Raw genomic sequence first — 12,267 nt, 5'->3', positions numbered from 1 at the left:
CCAGGATATTCCTTTCAAGGTAAAAGACAAATTACGGATGAGGAAAATAAAAGAAAAAATCACTTATAAGCCCTCTAAAAGAGATACCTAAAATTGATCATAATGTGTATGTACTCCAAGATGAATTTTTAGTATGCATAGAATATAAATGTAAAGTAAACTAAAATGGGACCGTAGTACTTATTACTATCTGATAGTCTTGTCTATTTATTTTACTTCATTGTCTATCTTCCTTCAATGTAATATAAGGTCCATGGAATTTGGGTCTTAGTCTTGTTCACTGCTGAATCCACGGCACCTAGAATGCAGTTGATGCTCAGTGAGTGCTCTTCTGGTGGGATGAATGAAGCATACTATACATGTTGTTTTTAGCCAGTTATTTTCAGGCGTTTGAGGTAAAATATGTCACTCCAGAAGTCATCTGAAAGTAGATCGTTTCCACATTCCAAAGATTCTACTTCTATCAGAGCAGCTTCAGAACCAAGAAGGCTTAATCTTCTGGCAGCCCTCGAGTCTCTTTCTTTTTGGCCAGTACTGTCTTAGCATCTACAGCGGGCACAGCCTTTCCTGGATCTTTCTGTAGACAACACAGGTTTCAAGGCCGTAACTCGTGGCTAAGCAAGCAGTCCAGCCCCAGGGCCACGTCCTTTCTCCGACCACGAGGGGGAGCCAGAGCGCCACAGTCCGCTCAGGGCCCGAGGCCCACTGCGAGGACAACTCTGGGCGGGTGTTTTGCCTGCCCGGTGTGGGCGGAGCAAAGGGTAGCCAGGCGCCAGGAGAGGGCAGGAAGTGAGGAGGCGGGGCTTCTGCGGTGGTGCGTACGCCTGCGCACAGGTCTGCACGGAGTCGTCGCTTTCGCCGCCGCTAGGGTCTGTGCTCAAGTTGAGGCTTTTGCTGTCTTTTTCTGAGTTGGGTCGGGCCAGAATGCGGGAGTGGGGGTGGAAAGAACTTAGAGGGAAGCTAGGGTGAGGAACGGGGACCCTTGGAGACCGGGCGGGGTGGGGCGGGTGACGAGGGCGCGAGGAGGAGGCAAGGGGCTTTCCCGGGCCGGTGTGGGGACAGCGGGGCGTGTTGAGTCCGGGGAGAGGGGTTAGTAGGAAGAAGTGTGTAATCATAAAGCCGTAGTCGTACCTCCTCGTTCCCCTCTCGGACTGGTTTGCGGGAAGCTCAGTTCCCTGGCGGGACGGGCATTGCAGATTGGCAAAGTTTCTGTTCTGTTATCCTCCAGGAAGAAAGCCCTCCCTTTCAGCTCGGCCCCCCCCGCCTGTTTGAGCCTTTTCTCTTCCTCTTTAATGGCTTTCTAAAAAGAATAGGTTTTTTTTTTTTAGTTAACGAAGCATTGTGTCCCTCATTGTCACACCTTCACCTGTGGAAAACCCCTTCTAGCAGTTTAAGTCATCTGAATCAGTCTCTCTTACGTCCTTTCTGTGCAGGTCGTGAAAATAAAAATTTTCCTGCCTGAACTAGGCAGTGAAAAGTGGAAAAACATTTCTGTCGAATTTTAATAATTTCTTTTTAAACTTGTTTACAAAAACCACTTTTTTATAACTAAATATGCAAAACGGAGCAACCATTCTATTGTGGCTTGCAGTCCTCAACAAGAAATTTTAGTCCAGGGAGGTGAAAACACCGGATTTGGAATGTTGGGGTTGATCAACTATAGGAGCTCCAACCAGTGCCGGGTAACCCTCACGAAAAGGATTTAGGTTCACATCCGTCATTCTCAGTCGTGGTGAAGGGGTACGATCTGACATTTGGAAGCTTAAGAACCCAGTCTGCTGCCTTCTAATTTATTTTTTTTAAAACTTTGCGTCATGTGTGTATTTTGTTCGAATGATTATTTTAAAGTGCGTGTCCTATTTTTGCCAACCTGACAGCTGTTTCCATAGAAACTAGAGAAGAGAGTCATTTTCAGCAGAGTTGTTAAAATTGTCTTCCAGGCTTCAGCTGTTAGTGCCAGTGAGTGCTGCACTTGCTCGTTCTGAGATGCTACTTAAAGGATTAAGGATCTGAAATGTTCTTAGAGGCTAACAATCCAAATTGTTAATTTTTCTCACATCATTAATTTAGTAATCCTAGAAGTCTGCCAGCTGTGTTTGTTGACCTACCAAAGTTCTTTGAAGAGAATGTCAGCCCTAATTGTTTTTCTTATGCTCTGTGTAGTCTGATGATTGGCTCTTTGAAAATGTGTAAGTAGATTTCTTTCCCCTTTCTTTACTCTTTCTTAAGGATAAACCAGGGATTACAAGGTGGTTGGAACCCACCAGCCGCTCCCGGGGGAAAGATGCAGCATTCGGCTTCCGTAAAGATTACAGCCATGGAAACCCCATGGGCCAGTCCTCCTGTGACCTCTAGGGTTGCTATGAGTTGGAATCCACTGGACAGTAATGGGTTTGAGTGCTTTTCTAAACTGACACTTGATTGTCGGTGATATAAATGATAATGTTTTTACTTATCCACGCATAGTGTTTGGGGCTTTTGCTTATACCTCCTGTGCCAGAATACCTTTTTATTTTTCCCTACAAGTCATGAGAGATGGATGGGAGCTTACTTGGCATATGGTGCAGGTAGATGTTCATAGGCATAGAGATGAGAGCTTTTCTTTTCTGAGCGGTGTGAGTAAATCGGTGGTCTGGAGTTTGGGAATGAGTGACGGGGTTGGGGGAGGTGGTGCCTGGAGAAGTAGTGATAGGCAGCATCATGAAGAGTCTGGTTTCTACATCAAGGAGTTTATTGAAAATCAGTAGAAATTACACACAAAAATAGTTACCTTTTTTGGTTTTGGAACTTACAAAAGTAACTACAAAAAGTAATGTATCCTGTAAAAATCGAAACAGCACAGAAATATGTAGGATGGAAATAATAAATCCCTCATGACCAGTATCTTGCCACCCAGAATAACCACTTTGAATAGTTTGGTGTGTCTTCCTTTAGAATCTGTTAATTTTAAAAAATATTATAGTGCTTTATCATTACTATTTTTGTGAATTGAGCAAAGATTGTTGTCTGTTTTGTTCTCTGTGATAACCCTAGCATCCAGAATGATGTCTGGCACATAACAACCACAACAACAAAAACCTGTTGTCAAGTCAATTCTGATTCGTAGTGACCCTATAAGACAGAGTAGAGCTGCCCCAGAGGGTTTCCAAGGAGCAGCTGGTGGATTTGAACTGCTGACCTTTTGGTTAGCAGCTGAGCCCATAACCACTGTGCCACCAGGGCTCCTTGGCACAGAGCAGGCACTCACTAAATAATGAACGAGTATCATGTAATTCAGAGGTCAAAAACTGAATAAGTTCTGTGGATGTTTGGTCAAGGCGGTAAAAAAAAAAATTTTTTTAATTGTTTGCCAATATTTTTAAATTGGTAAATTTCACATAAAATCTGAATTTCTGGCTTCCCTTGAAAATTTTGAAACATTTGGCAATGCTAAGTCAAATTCCGTTAGATTTGTTGCTGAGAAGTAGCACCCCCTTTAGATGGGCCTGGGTCTGTGTTTACATCTGAATGGCTTTACTGTCCTAGACACCTGCCTGGACGCCACAGACCTTTGCTGTCCAGTGTGTTAGCTACTAGTCACATATGTTCATTGAACTAACAGAAATTAGCAAATTAAGAATTCTGTTCCTCAGTTGTGCCAGTCATGTTTCAAGTGCTCACTAGCTCCACGTAGGGGCTACCGTGTTGGGCAGCGCAGATACAGAATATTTCCATCATGCAGAAAGTTCTTTTATATAGTGCTGCTTTAGACATTTGACTTGGTCACACACCCGCCAACCCCCCATACAAAGTTTGAACAAGCAGCACTAACTTTTTTTTAAAATAATTTTTATTGTGCTTTAAGTGGAAGTTTACAAATCAAGTCAGTCTCTCACACAAAAACCCATATACACCTTGCTACGCACTCCCAATTACTCTCCCCTTAATGAGTCAGCCTGCTCTCTCCCTCCACTCTCTCTTTTCGTGTCTTTTTTGCCAGCTTCTAACCCCCTCCACCCTCTTATCTACCCTCCAGGCAGGAGATGCCAGCATAGTCTCAAGTGTCTACCTGATCCAAGAAGCTTACTCCTCACCAGCATCCCTCTCCAACCCATTGTCCAGTCCAATCCATGTCTGAAGAGTTGGCTTCAGGAGTGGTTTCTGTCCTGGGCCAACAGAAGGTCTGGGGGCCATGACCACCGGGGTCCTTCCAGTCTCAGACCATTAAGTCTGGTTTTATGAGAATTTGGGGTCTGCATCCCACTGCTCTCCTGCTCCCTCAGGGGTTCTCTGTTGTGTTCCCTGTCAGGGCAGTCATCAGTTGTAACCGGGCACCGTCTAGTTCTTCTGGTCTCAGGATGATGTAGTCGCTGGTTCACGTGTCCCTTTCTGTCTCTTGGGCTTGTAATCACCTTGTGTCCTTGGTGTTCGTCATTCACCTTTGATCCAGGTGGGTTGAGACCAATTGATGCATCTTAAATGGCTTCTTGCTAGCGTTTAAGACCCCAGACGCCACTCTTCAAAGTGGGATGCAGAATGTTTTCTTAATAGATTTTATTATGCCAATTGACATAGATGTCCCCTGAAACCATGGTCCCCAGACCCCTGCCCCTGCTATGCTGGCCTTCGAAGCATTCAGTTTATTCAGGAAACGTCTTTGCTTTTGGTTTAGTCCAGTTGTGCTGACCTCTCCGGTACTGTGTGCTGTCTTTCTCTTCACCTAAAGTAGTTCTTATCTACTGTCTAATTAGTGAATACCCCTCTCCCACCCTGCCTCCCTCCCCCTTCTCGTAACCACAAAAGAATGTTTTCTTCTCAGTTTAAACTGTTTCTCAGTTTCTTATAATAGTGGTCTTACTCAATATTTGTCCTTTTGCAACTGACTAATTTCACTCAGCATAATGCTTTCCAGGTTCTCCATGTTATGACATGTTTCACAGATTCCTCACTGTTCATTATCGATGCGTAGTATTCATTGTGTGAATATACCATAATTTATTTATCCATTCATCCGTTGATGAGCACCTTGGTTGCTTCCATGTTTTTGCTATTGTAAACAGAGTAGCACTAACTTTTAGAAATCGGTTACGTTTGTCAGGATACAGATCCACTTCATATTTTAAATGGCTGCATAGTATTTAGCAGTGTAGTACTATGTGAATTGTGGGGGTAAGATTCCATTTCTGCTTTGCATTTTAGAAAGATTGCTATATCTTTAGTGTGGAATAGGAGTGGTGGTGAGATAAGGCAGAGAGATTAGTTAAGAGGGTGTGCAGTAATTCACAGGACAAAATGGTGGCCCTGAACTAAAGCCAAAGATCCCAGAAAGGAGGTAGAATTGAAATGATAATTTTTTTACTTTTATTCCCCAGGTTTATACCAAACATCCTTTTGTGTTTATTCACATTTGCCTAGAGGTACTTTTTGATTGTTCATATCTCATTTACCTACAGTCTACCTTCACCTTTGTCATGTTTATGTAGCAAGGGCTTTGGAGAACCTTTGTCTCTCTTTTTCACACATCCATTAGTCACAAGAGATTCCCAGGGATTGATGTTCTCATTTAAAACTACCGGATATTTTTAATAAATCAAAAAAACCAAAAAACAAAACCATGGCCTTCGAGTCAATTCCTACTCCTAGGACCCCCTTAGGACAGAGTAGAACTACCCCATAGGGTTTCCAAGGAGCGTCTGGTGGATTTGAACTCCCGATCTTTCAGTTAACAGTCGTAGTGCTTAACCACTGTGCAACCAGGGCTCCTTTCAATAAATTAACTCATTGCTGTGATGTCGATTCTGACTCATAGCGACCCTATAGGACAGAGTAGAACTGCCCCATAGAGTTTCCAAGGACCGCCTGGTGGATTCGAACTGCTGACTTTTTGGTTAGAAGCCGTAGCACTTAACTGTTAGGCTACCAGGGTTTCCTTGAAATAAATAGTACCCAGCAATTTAGGACACAAGCAATATAGACATACCTCTCCTGTGCAAAGCTTTCTAAAATAATTTTTTAAAAATATTATTGTAGACGAAGGTTTACAGAACACATTACCTTCTCATTAAACAATTTTTACATATACTGTTTTGTGACATTGGTTAATAACCCCATGACATGTCAGCACTTCCCCTTCTCTACCTTGGGTTCCCTATTATTAGCTTTCCTGTCCCCTCCTGCCTTCTAGTCCTTGCCCCTGGGCTGGTGTACCCCATTAGTCTCATTTTATTTTATGCACTTGTCTCATCTTTGGCTGAAGGGTGACCCTCAGGAGTGTTTTTATTACTGAGCTAGAAAGGTGCCCGAGGGCCATACTCTTGGGGTTTCTCCAGTCTCTCAGGCCAGTAAGTCTGGTCTTTTTTTGTGAGTTAGAATTTTCTTCTACATTTTTCTCTAGCTCTTCCTGGGACCCTCTGTTGTGATTCCCATCAAAGCTGTCAGTGGTAGCTGGGCACCGTGTAGTTGTACTGGCCTCAGTCTAGTAGAGTCCGTGGTAGTTGTGGTCCTTTCGGCCTTTGGACTAATCTTTTCCTTGTGTCTTTGGTTTTCTTCATTCTCCTTTGCTCAAATTGAATTAGATGTTCCTCCAGACCCTGGTCCCCATAGCCTCAGCCCAGTAACTTGGCCCCTCAGGCAGTTTGGATGTGTCTGTGGCGCTTCCATGTCCTTGCCTTGGACAAATTGTGCTGGCTTCCCCAGTATTGTGTACTATCTTACTGTTCACCAAAGTACCACTTGACCTATTGTCTGTTTAGGGTTTTTCCCTCGCATCCCTTGTAAACATCAAAGATTGTTTCTTTTTGTATATAAACCTTTTCAAGAGTTTTTATGGTGGTGGTCTCATATAATATTTGTCCTTTTTTGATTGACTTATTTCACTCAGCATAATGCTCTCCAGATTCTTCCATGTTGTGAGGTGCTTTACAGATACATCATTGTTCTTTATCGTTGCGTAGTATTCCATTGTGTGTAGTACCATAGTTTATCCATTCATCTGTTGATGGGCACATAGGTGGTTTCCATCTTTTTGCTATTGTGAACAACGCTGCAGTGAACATGGGTGTGCGTATTCCTGTTCGTGTGACAGCTCTTATTTCTCTAGGCTGTATTACTAGGAGTGGGATTGCTGGATTATATGGTATTTCTGTTTTTCTGAGGAAGCACTGTATCATTTTCCAAAATGGTTGTACCGTTTTGCATTTCCACCAGCAGTGCATAAGAGTTCCAATCTCCCCACAGCCTCTCCAACATTTGTTGTTTCCTGTTTTTTTGATTCCTGCCAGTAATGTTAGGGTAAGATGGTATCTTATTGTGGTTTCGATTTGCATTTCTCTAATGGCTAGTGATCAGGAGCATTTCCTCATGTGTCTGTTAGCCGCTTGAATGTCTTCTTCGGTGAAGTGTCTGTTCATTTCCTTTGCCCATTTTTTAATTGGATTTTTTGTCTTTGAGTTGAATTTTCCTGTAGATTTTAGAGATTAGACCTTTGTCGGATTTGTCATAGCCAAAAAAATTTTTCCAGTCTGGAGGTTCTCTTTTTACCCTTTTGGTGAAGTCTTCTGATGAACATAAGTGTTTAATTTTTAGAAGTTTCCAGTTACCTAGCTTATCTTATGGAGTTTGTGTGTTGTTAGTTTTGGTTTGTATCCTGTTAATGCCATGTATTAGGGCCTCTAACATTGATCATATTTTTTTTCTATGATTCTTATAGTTTTTGGTTTTATATTTAGGTTTTTGATCCATTTTGAATTAGTTTTGTGTATGGTGTGACGTGATAGATTTAATGTGGGCTGAGATCTTTTGGATGCTAATGTCACTGTAGAGATAATCCAGTTCTCTGAAATCGATTCAGTATTGGGAGTTGGGAAATTTGACTTTGCAAAGTAAAAAGGGAACTCTCAACTAGTCCCAATAAACAACATGTATAATATTAAAATGTTATCAACTTGTATATGAAACAAATGTGTAACTGTTGTTTTATACCATGTAATCTCTTGTTAGGTGCCGTGGAATCCTCCCTGTGTATGATGAAGTGTTGCCTGGTCCTGTACCATTCTTACAGTCATTGCTGTTTGAGCCCGTTGTTTCAGTCACTGTGTCAGTCCATCTTGTCGAGGGTCTTCTTCTCTTTTGCTGACCCTCTGCTTTAACCAAGCATCATGTCCTTCTCTAGGGATTGGTCCCTTCTGATAACGTATCCAGAGTAAGACAAAGTCTCACCATCCTCACTTCTAAGGAGTATTCTGGCGGTCCTTCTTCCAAGACAGATGTGTTCATTCTTCTGGCAGTCCATGGTATATTTAGTACTCTTTTGTGAACGCCATAGTTCAGAGGCATCAATTCTTCTTCAGTTTTCCTTATTCATTGTCCAGCTCTCACATTGATATGAGGCGATTGAAAATACCATGGCTTGGGTCAGGTGCTCTTTCGTCCTCAAAGTGACAGCTTTTTTTTTGTTTGTTTTAACACTTTAAAGAGGTCTTTTGCAGCAGATTTGCCCAGTGCAGTGTATTGTTTGATTTCTTGACTGCTGCTTCTGTAGGTGTTGATTGTGGATCCAAGTAAAATCAAATGTAATCTCATAGAGATCATTTATTTGCAAGATACAAAAACACATTGAAAAGGTGGAATTATTTTAAGGATAAACAGAAAGCTTCAGAATCTGAATTAGATGTAGGAAGTACAGGTCTCTTGGGAACAGGGGCGTTTTATTCTCTTCTGTCTCTTTCTTTCTGGCAGCTTGGTCATTTTACCTTCCTTTGACATATATGTTTCATAGCCCTTTTTTGTAGATTTACTTCTTTTACAAAGCTTTTAATTTGTAGGTCTTGCTTGTGTATTGCTTTGTGCTGCTGTAGCACTCACTTGTACATGTTCTTATATTCCTGTGCCTGATGCTGTCTTACCAAAAATCTTTTCAGTGTTAGATATCTAGTCTTAACTCTGTTCAGTGGCAGAGGTTGCTAAGGGTAAGCATGGCAGTCTAGGCTCATCCCCTAAGTTGAGGATGCAAGATGCACTTATAAAAAGGTATGGTTGGACGAGAATTTAGAGCTTTACTACAGTAAATCATAAGACTTGAAGTAAAGAAAAGATAGGGTTTGTGTTGTTTTTGTAGTTTGACTTCTTAGTGACAGATTTATATATATTTAAACCTTATGTACTTCCCCATTTGAAACAATTTTTTTTTCCTAATTTTTTGTCTTTCTACATCTGCCCAAATGGCATAAGAAAAATAAATAATTGCCTTACTGAGTGATCGTACCCCTCATGAATTTTCATTTTTTAAATTTCATACAGTACGTAGCACTTAATGTGGAACTGTATTTTGTTATCCCCTGATATTTTTACTTGTGTTCATTTTACTCCTCAACTCTGTGAGGGGAGGGATTGTATTTTTTGCTGCATCAGTAGCTCCCACACCACTTAACCTATGAAGAACCTTACTAGCTACTCAGATAATTTTTTTTTTTTTTAATTTTTATTGTGCTTTAAGTGAAAGTTTACAAATCAAGTCAGTCTGTCACATACAAGCTTATATACACCTTACTTCATACTCCCATTTACTCTCCCCCTAATGAGTCAGCCCGCTCCCTCCTTCCAGTCTCTCCTTTGGTGACCGTTTTGCCAGTTTCTAACCCTCTCTACCCTCCCGTCTCCCCTCCAGACAGGAGATACCAACATAGTCTCAAATGTCCACCTGATACAAGTAGCTCACTCTTCATCAGCATTTCTCTCCAACCCATTGTCCAGTCCCTTCCATGTCTGATGAGTTGTCTTCAGGAATGGTTTCTGTCCTGGGTCAGCAGAAGGTTTGGGGACCATGACCACTGGGATTCTTCTAGTCCAAGTCAGACGTTTTAAGTCTGGTCTTTTTATGAGAATTTGGGGTCTGCATCCCACTGTTCTTCTGCTCCCTCAGGGGTTCTCTGTTGTGCTCCCTGTCAGGGCAGTCATCAGTCGTAGCCGGGCACCATCTAGTTCTTCTGGTCTCAGGATGATGTAAGTCTCTGGTTCATGTGGCCCTTTCTGTCTGTTGGGCTTATAGTTATCGTGTGACCTTGGCATTCTTCATTCTCCTTTAATCCAGGTGGGTTGAGACCAATTGATGCATCTTAGATGACCGCTTGTTAGCATTTAAGACCCCAGACGCCACACTTCAAAGTGGGATGCAGAATGGTTTCATAATAGAATTTATTTTGCCAATTGACTTGGAAGTCCCTTTAAGCCATAGTCCCCAAACCCCTGCCCTTGCTCCACTGACCTTCGAAGCATTCAGTTTATCCCGGAAACTTCTTTGCTTTTGGTCCAGTCCAGTTGAGCTGACCTTCCGTGTATTGAGTATTGTCCTTCCCTTCACCTAAAGTCGTTCTTATCTAGTAAGTAATCGGTAAATAACCCTCTCCCACCCTCCCTTCCTCCCTCCTCGTAACCACAAAAGAATGTGTTCTTCTCAGTTTATACTATTTCTTAATATCTGATAATAGTGGTGTTATACAGTATTTGTCCTTTTGCCTCTGACTAATTTCACTCAGCATAATGCCTTCCAGTTCCTCTCTATTATGAAATGTTTCACAGATTCGTCACTGTTCTTTATCGATGCGTAGTATTCCATTGTGTGAATATACCATAATTTATTTAACCACTCATCGTTGATGGACACCTTGGTTGCTTCCAGCTTTTTGCTATTGTAAACACTGCTGCAGTAAACATGGGTGTGCATATATCTGTTTGTGTAAAGGCTCTTATTTCTCTAGGGTATATTCCGAGGAGTGGGATTTCTGGGTTGTATGGTAGTTCTATTTCTAACTTTTAAGAAAACGCCGGATAGATTTCCAAAGTGGTTGTACCATTTTACATTCCCACCAGCAGTGTATAAGAGTTCCAATCTCTCCGCAGCCTCTCCAACATTTATTATTTTGTGTTTTTTGGATTAATGCCAGCCTTGTTGGAGGGAGATGGAATCTCATCGTAGTTTTAATTTGCATTTCTCTAATGGCTAATGATCGAGAGCATTTTCTCATGTATCTGTTAGCTGCCTGAATATCTTCTTTAGTGAAGTGCGTGTTCAAATCCTTTGCCCACTTTTGGACTGGGTTGTCTGTCTTTTTGTGGTTGAGTTTTAACAGAAGCATATAGATTTTAGAGATCAGGCGCTGATCGGAGATGTCATAGCTGAAAATTCTTTCCCAATCTGTAGGTGGTCTTTTTACTCTTTTGGTGAAGTCTTTAGATGAGCATAGGTGTTTGATTTTTAGGAGGTCCCAGTTATCTGGTTTCTTTTCGTCATTTTTAGTAATGTTCTGTATTCTGTTTATGCCTTGTATTAAGGCTCCTAACATTGTCCCTATTTTTTCTTCCATGATCTGTATCGTTTTAGTCTTTATGTTTAGGTGTTTGATCCACTTGGAGTTAGTTTTTGTGCATGGTGTGAGGTATGGGTCCTGTTTCATTTTTTTGCAAATGGATATCCAGTTTTGCCAGCACCATTTGTTAAAAAGACTATCTTTTCCCCAATTAACTGACGCTGGGCCTTTGTCAAATATCAGCTGCTCATATGTGGATGGATTTATGTCTGGGTTCTTAATTCTGTTCCATTGGCCTATGTGCCTGTTGTTGTACCAGTACCAGGCTGTTTTGACTACTATGGCTGTATAATAGATTCTAAAATCAGGTAGAGTGAGGCCTCTCACTTTCTTCTTTTTCAGTAATGCTTTACTTATTCGAGGCTTCTTTCCCTTCCATATGAAGTTGGTGATTTGTTTCTCTATCACATTAAAAAATGTCTTTGGAGTCTGGATCGGAAGTGCATTGTATGTATAGATGGCTTTTGGTAGAATAGACATTTTTACTATGTTAAGTCTTCCTATCCATGAGCAAGGTATGTTTTTCCGCTTAAGTAGGTCCCTTTTAGTTTCTTGCACTAGTACTTTGTAGTTTTCTTTGTGTATGTCTTTTACATCTTTGGTAAGATTTATTCCTAAGTATTTTATCTTCTTGGGGGCTACTGTGACTGGTATTGATTTGGTGATTTCCTCTTCGATGTTCTTTTTGTTGATGTAGAGGAATCCAAGTGATTTTTGTATGTTTATCTTATAACTTGAGACTCTGCCGAACTCTTCTATTAGTTTCAGTTGTTTTCTGGAGGATTCCTGAGGGTTTTCTGTGTATAAGATCATGTCATCTGCAAATAGAGATCATTTTACTTCTTCCTTGCCAATCCGGATGCCCTTTATTTCTTTGTCTAGCCTAATTGCTCTGGCTAGGACCTCTAGCACAATGTTGAAGAAG

At 41.4% G+C, this 12,267-nt stretch overlaps 1 protein-coding gene across 8 annotated transcripts in view; it reads left to right on the top strand.

The window, feature by feature from the left end:
• The first annotated feature begins 780 nt into the window (after positions 1–780).
• OMA1 (OMA1 zinc metallopeptidase) overlaps positions 781–12,267 on the top strand; it is a 108,448-nt gene continuing 96,961 nt past the window's right edge. For 7 of the 8 annotated variants that reach the window (XR_010321399.1, XR_010321396.1, XR_010321400.1 and 4 more), the window contains exon 1: positions 781–869. The gene's annotated coding sequence lies outside the window, so the exon portion shown is untranslated. Of the gene's footprint in view, positions 870–944; positions 966–12,267 lie in introns of those variants that run through there. The other variant, XM_064282032.1, reaches the window with a different exon arrangement.

Source organism: Loxodonta africana, chromosome 3, assembly GCF_030014295.1.
Source record: "Loxodonta africana isolate mLoxAfr1 chromosome 3, mLoxAfr1.hap2, whole genome shotgun sequence".
In the NCBI taxonomy this organism is placed as follows: domain Eukaryota; kingdom Metazoa; phylum Chordata; class Mammalia; order Proboscidea; family Elephantidae; genus Loxodonta; species Loxodonta africana.
This window is presented reverse-complemented; position numbering and strand designations above follow the sequence as displayed.